Here is a 6807-nt window from a genome sequence, read left to right as displayed (position 1 = left end):
ATTTAAGTTTGGTGTTGTGATGAGCGGATAATTTATATGCTTTTTGGCATTGTTTTTACATAGTTTTTAGTATGATTTAGTTAGTTTTTAGTATATTTTTATTAGTTTTTAAATAAAATTCACATTTCTGGACTTTACTATGAGTTTGTGTGTTTTTCTATGATTTCAGGTAATTTCTGGCTGAAATTGAGGGACTTGAGCAAAAATCAAATTCAGAGGTTGAAGAAGGACTGCAGATGCTGTTGGATTCTGACCTTCCTGCACTTAAAGTGGATTTTTTGGAGCTACAGAACTTCAAATGGCGCGCTCTCAATTGCGTTGGAAAGTAGACATCCAGGGCTTTCCAGCAATTTATAATAGTTCATACTTTGCCCGAGTTTAGATGATGCAAACTGACGTTCAACGCCAGTTCCATGTTGCATTCTGGAGTTAAACGACAGAAACAGGTTGCAAAGTGGAGTTAAACGCCATAAACAGGTTACAAACTGGCGTTCAACTCCAAGAGAAGCCTCTACACGTGTAAAGCTCAATGCTCAGCCCAAGCACACACCAAGTGGGCCCCGGAAGTGAATTTCTGCATCATTTACTCATTTCTGTAAACCATAGTAACTAGTTTAGTATAAATAGGACTTTTTACTATTGTATTTGACATCTTTGGATCATCGGGGGATTATCTTTGGATCCTTTGATCATGTTCAGGGGGCTGGCCATTCGGCCATGCCTGGACCTTATTCTTATGTATTTTTAACGGTAGAGTTTCTACACACCATAGATTAAGGTGTGGAGCTCTGCTGTTCCTCATGAATTAATGCAAAGTACTATTGTTTTTCTATTCAATTCAAGCTTATTCCTATTCTAAGATGTTCATTCACACCCAAGAACATGATGAATGTGATGATTATGTGACGCTCATCATCATTCTCACTTACGAACGCGTACCTGACAAACACTTCTGTTCTACATGCAAACAAGCTAGAATGAATATCTCTTAGATATCTAATACAGAGGACCGAGTCTGAGATATTAGAATCTTCGTGGTATAAGTTAGAACCCATGGATGGCTATTTCTGAGATCCGGAAAGTCTAAACCTTGTCTGTGGTATTCCGAGTAGGATCTGGGAAGGGATGGCTGTGACGAGCTTCAAACTGACAGATACAAAAGGATAGTAAATCCTATTCCAGTATGATCGAGAACCGACAGATGATTAGCCATGCAGTGACAGCGCATTGGACCATTTTCACAGAGAGGACGGGATGTAGCCATTGACAACGGTGATGCCCAACATACAGCTTGCCATGGAAGGGAGTAGGAATGATTGGATAAAGACAGCAGGAAAGCAGAGGTTCAGGAGGAACGAAATCATCTCTATACGCTTATCTGAAATTCTCACTAATGAATTACATAAGTATCTCTATCCTAGTTTATATTTTATTTATATTTATTATCAATTCACCATAACCATTTGAATCCGCCTGACTGAGATTTACAAGGTGACCATAGCTTGCTTCAAGCCGACAATCTCCGTGGGATCGACCCTTACTCACGTAAGGTTTATTACTTGGATGACCCAGTGCACTTGCTGGTTAGTTGTGCGAAGTTGTGACAAAGTGTGATTCACGTTTGAGAGCACCAAGTCTTTGGCGCCATTGTTGATGATCACAATTTCGTACACCATTCAGCCTCTTGTTCGAGCTGTTTGAGGCGATCTTGTTGTTCTCGGATGGCTTCCAAGATTTCTGTGTTTGTGTTTGAGGGTTGTTTATCCACCTTATTTTGAGGCATATCTTTTGATGTGCCATCCGTGTTTTTAAGCGGAGTTCTTTCTTCCAAACCAAAGTTGTGGTCGTTGTCATGGTTGTCTGCCATGGTCACGGGATGACTTCCAGACTCCCTGGCAACGGTGCCAATGTTTCGAGGGTTACCTAAAATTGAAGGTCGATCTCGGATGAGATCTGCTGTGGTGGCCGGAGCTGTCGTGTCCGACCTGGTGGAACTGGTGGCCAGAGCTGTCATGTCTGACTTGTTGGACTTGGTGGTGCTGCTGATCCTTGGTCACCGGAGGATGGTGGTACCTGCAAGAGACTCCGATGCTTAAGTTAGCATGGGCTTTAAGCAGGTTTTTAGTAGAATCAGAGTATGAGTTATACCTGGGTGCTCCAGTGTATTTATAGTAGTGTTGAGTGACCTTCTTGAAGTCATCTTTATCTCTAAGGGGAACTGCCTTTATCTTTCTAGGCGTTGGCTGCCTTTAGATTGGGCTGTGTTCCTTCGTTTGGGCCTTTCTTGGTCCTCTGTAGCTATTTGGCCGAACTCTTTTAAGGAAGAGGTTGGTTGTACTGACCTGAAGAGGTCGGTTGCTTTGTCCTCGATCACCCCAAGTCAGATAGCTCGACCCTGTGTATGAACAAGGTGTATAATCAAAGCGAAATCCACCATATCCTTGGTTTGGGTATGCATATTGGCAAGGGTTTGGCTCATTGTAGTGTAGAGGAGGTTGCTTCTTGACAGGAGGGCAGAAGTCAGCCAATTAAGAAATTATAATATAAGAATAGCGTTGCGAGTATAGCTCTTAACCAGCTGAAATCCGCTCCATCAATTTAGAAAAGTTATCACAAAAGTTTAGAATAAAAATACTGGGAGTATGAGTCCCAGGTCGTCTCCCAACGAGTTGCTAAAAGGGTGCTATCTTATTAATCAGGTGTTTTCTGGGTAATTTTGAGTTTGGGCAATGGGCAAATAAATAATTATAAATTAAAGCAGTGAAAATTAAAAGAGATTTATAATATTCAAAATAAAAGGCCTTGACTGGGGGAATGATTAACTGGAAGTTCTATCCTTGTTGGAATTCTCTCAAGTGTAGTATAAATAGGTTGTTATTTTCACTTAGTTAACCCTTACTAAATAAAGGAAAGTCAAGTGATTGACTCTTCAATATCCAAAGCAAAAGCAATAAACTATGAAATTATGAAAGTAAAGAAAAACCTAGAAAAATAGTAGTTTTTCTCTCTAGATTCCGATCTAAAACTAAAACTATGCTAATGAGAATCTGTCTCGAGTCTCTGCATGTTCTTTGGCTCTAGTCTGTGTTTCTGGGCCAAAAACTGGGTCAGAACCTGGCCCGAAATCACCACCAGCATTTTCTGTTATTTCTGCAGATCGCAGATGTCACGCGTACGCATCAGTCACGTGTGCGCGTCACTGATCGTTTTGGCGTGTCACGTGTACGCGTTGATGCCAAGGCATCTTAGGCTAGTTTCACTAGCATTTTTCTGTTATTTTTAGTTGTTTTATGCATTTTCTTGAGCCTTAAGTAATCATTTGGGCCAAATAGTCATGCTTGTCTTAAATCATTCAAACATGAAGATTTTGATGCAAATTCCATGAGTTTAGTTATATTACTTAAATGCTATGAATGAAAGATTTCTCATGAAATTTTGCAAGACTTTGATGCAATTGTTTGGATGATTTCAGGGAAGAAGAGGCTAAGCAAGGAAGCAACAAAATCAATAAAGGAAGCTTGAATATCACATGTGGAGTTTAAGTTCCAGTTTAAGCCTAAACTGGAGCTTAAACGCCAAAATCATGAAGGATAAGAAATGCTGGGATTGAAGTTTAACCTCCAGTTTGACCTCAAATTGGAGGTTAAACGCCAGAATGAAAAGCCTCACTTAAGGAGCATTCCACGTTTAACCTCCAGTTTGACCTCAAACTGGAGGTTAAACGCCAGAATAAGTATGCCACCCAGGGAGGAGTTCCACGTTTAACCTCCAGTTTGACCTCAAACTGGAGGTTAAACGCCAGAACCAGGAAGAGTACCAGGGAGCCATTCCACGTTTAAGCTCCAGTTTGACTCAAACTGGAGCTTAAACGTGTTCGATAGCTTTTCTACTCCAGGGTTGCTCTCTCCATCTCCACGTTTAACCTCCAGTTTGACCTCAAACTGGAGGTTAAACGTGTTCGACACCTCCAGGGCCACCATTCCAAGCTTCCACGTTTAACCTCCAGTTTGACCTCAAACTGGAGGTTAAACGTGTTCGACCTCCAGTATGCCTCCACCCTTTTCCACGTTTAACCTCCAGTTTGACCTCAAACTAGAGGTTAAACGTGTTCGACCTCCAGGGCTGCCTTTCCTATCTCCACGTTTAAGCTTCAGTTTAACCTTAAACTGAAGCTTAAACGTGTTCGACTACATGACTCTCCAGGGCTACCTTCTTCCATTTCCACGTTTAAGCTTCAGTTTAACCTTAACTGAAGCTTAAACGTGCTTCTACAAAAGGCCTCACTGGAAGTGTCTGGCGTTTAAGCTGCAGTTTAAGCTTAAACTACAACTTAAACACCACTCTTGGAAAAGGTTTCTGGGCCAAAAATATTGTGATTTAAGTTAGTCTTTGAGCACAAATATTAACTTAAACTTACTTTGGTATGAAACCCAATTGAATATCATGGTTTATGGGATTGGGCCTGAAGGATTGATGAGTTTGAAATCTCAATTTATTGAGTCATGTGTCATTATTTGATTATCACTAAATTGGCTCAATAAATGTTACAGGATTTGGATCAACAACCTCATCAAGGTTATGGATCATAAACCCAAGGCAAAAGGAAAGCAAGGAGAGGCCTCAAAGCCCAAGAAGCACAACTGAAGCTCAATATAGAAAGTGTATAAATAGGATAGAAGTTAAGTTAGAGAGGACTTTTACTTCACTTTTAGCTAGTTTTCCTTTTCTTTGTAATTGAATTCAGAGCTATGATTCACTAAACCCCCTTTCATTGGGTTAGGGAGCTCTATTGTAATTCAATGAATCAATAATAGTTTATCTTCTTCTTCAATCTTTTCTCTTGAATTTTGTTAGAAAGCTTCTCGATCTAATTCCATTGAGTAGTTGTCTTGGGAAAGAAACTACTCATACTTGGAATCCTTCGGAACCTTGGGAAAGGAATGGAGGATTCATGCTAGAGAAGCTTTCTCACAGTGGATTGGATTGGGGTTTGGATGGATATTGTGACATGTAATCCTACCAAATTGTGGTTCATGAAATTGTGTGGTATAATCAGTGATCAAGCATCATCTCTTCTTATGAACATTTAAACCAAGGGATTGGGAATTTGTTTGTTTTTAGAGAGCATTGGTGAACCAAGGAATTGGGATCCAATCATATAAGATTGCCAAGCAAAATTCAATGAATGCATTGGTTGAGGAAGAGATATACATGTTTTGATTCGGAGATTTCAATATCTCCTAAACCCAATGAATTCCCCATTTCTGATTTCCACTTTCTCTTTACATTCTGCAATTTAATTCTTGCAATCATCCCCATTCCCTTTTTATTTCAGCAATTTACATTCTGCTCTTTAATTCATGCAATTTAAGATTCAGCCATTTAATTTCCTTGTCATTTACTTTTCCCGCCAATTTTACATTCCGCAATTCTCATCTCAAATCTTGATTCCGCTCAACTAGAACACACTTCTAATCCGAATTGCTCACTCAACCAATCCTTGTGGGATTCGACCTCACTCTATTGTGAGTTTTTACTTGACGACGATAACCGGTGCACTTGCCGGAAGGAATTTTGCCGATCGTGCAATTTCCTAAATCGTAGCATAACACGTTTATGTGCATCAAGTTTATGGCGCCGTTGCCGGGGATTGGTTTTCGATTGACAATTCTCAAATTGGAAGCTAACTAGATTGAGCAATTTTCTCTTGCTTTGTTAATTCTGTTCAAGATACTTGTTGAATTTTAATTTCTGCACTTGGTTACATGCTTTCCTTCTTTATGCCTTTAAACTCATGCAACTAACTCACTGACTCACTAACTGTTTGAATTAATTCCTCAATTGAGCTAACCATACTCTTCCATTAACCAAGAGTATTTCACTTGTTTGTGTTTGAGCTGTGTTCTTGTATGACAGGTAGGAGAGGAGAGACATCAACTCCTCCATATACCGAACCAGAGAGGACCCTTCATAGACTTAGAAGGGAAGCAAGAGGGAAGAGAGTAGTGGGAGAAGAGGAATCTGAAGGAGAATCTGAGGACAATTTTGAGGAAGCTTTAGATCTCAACATGGATAGAGAAGTTCACAACCATGAGAGAGCTGATGGAAATGATGCCATCCCTGAGAGGAGGGTTCTTAGTTCATACATAAACCCAACCTCTGGGAATTGTGGTAGTAGCATCCAGAAACCACCCATTCAGGCCAACAATTTTGAGCTCAAGCCACAGCTAATATCACTTGTGGAAAATCATTGTTCCTTTGGAGGAAGTGCTAATGAAGACCCAAACCAACATCTCACAAAATTCCTGAGAATTTGTGACACTGTGAAGTCCAATGGAGTCCAGGAAGATGCCTATAAACTGCTTTTGTTCCCATTTTCACTTAGGGACAAAGCAGCTAAGTGGCTGGAATCATTCCCAAGGGGGAGTCTAACAACATGGGATGAGGTGGAAAGCAAGTTTCTGGCACGTTTCTACCCTCCACAAAAGGTCAATAGGCTTCGATCTGAGGTTCAGACTTTTAGACAACAAGATGGTGAAACTCTCTACGAGGCATGGGAGAGATTCAAGGACTTGACAAGGAAATGCCCACCAAACATGTTCCATGATTGGGTGCAACTGCACATCTTCTATGATGGGCTCTCTTATGAATCAAGGAAGGCTGTAGACCATTCATCAGGAGGTTCATTGAACAGGAAAAAGACTGTGGAAGAAGCCATTGAAGTGATCGAGACAGTGGCTGAGAATGAGTACTACTATGCATCAGAAAGGCACAACACTAAGGGAGTCATGGAGCTGAACCATGTTG

General features: G+C 40.5%; 1 non-coding gene across 1 annotated transcript; it reads right to left on the bottom strand.

Annotated features, from left to right (window-relative positions):
* Window positions 1-6494: 6494 nt before the first annotated feature.
* LOC148572016 (small nucleolar RNA R71) lies at window positions 6495-6598 on the bottom strand. The gene has a single exon (XR_015909022.1). It is a non-coding gene; the product is annotated as a small nucleolar RNA R71 (small nucleolar RNA).
* Window positions 6599-6807: the final 209 nt, after the last annotated feature.

Source organism: Arachis ipaensis, chromosome B3, assembly GCF_059453495.1.
Source record: "Arachis ipaensis isolate K30076 ecotype BB chromosome B3, ASM5945349v1, whole genome shotgun sequence".
Lineage (NCBI taxonomy): Eukaryota > Viridiplantae > Streptophyta > Magnoliopsida > Fabales > Fabaceae > Arachis > Arachis ipaensis.
Note: the sequence above shows the minus strand (reverse complement) of the source record. Positions and strands in the feature narration are given on the sequence as shown.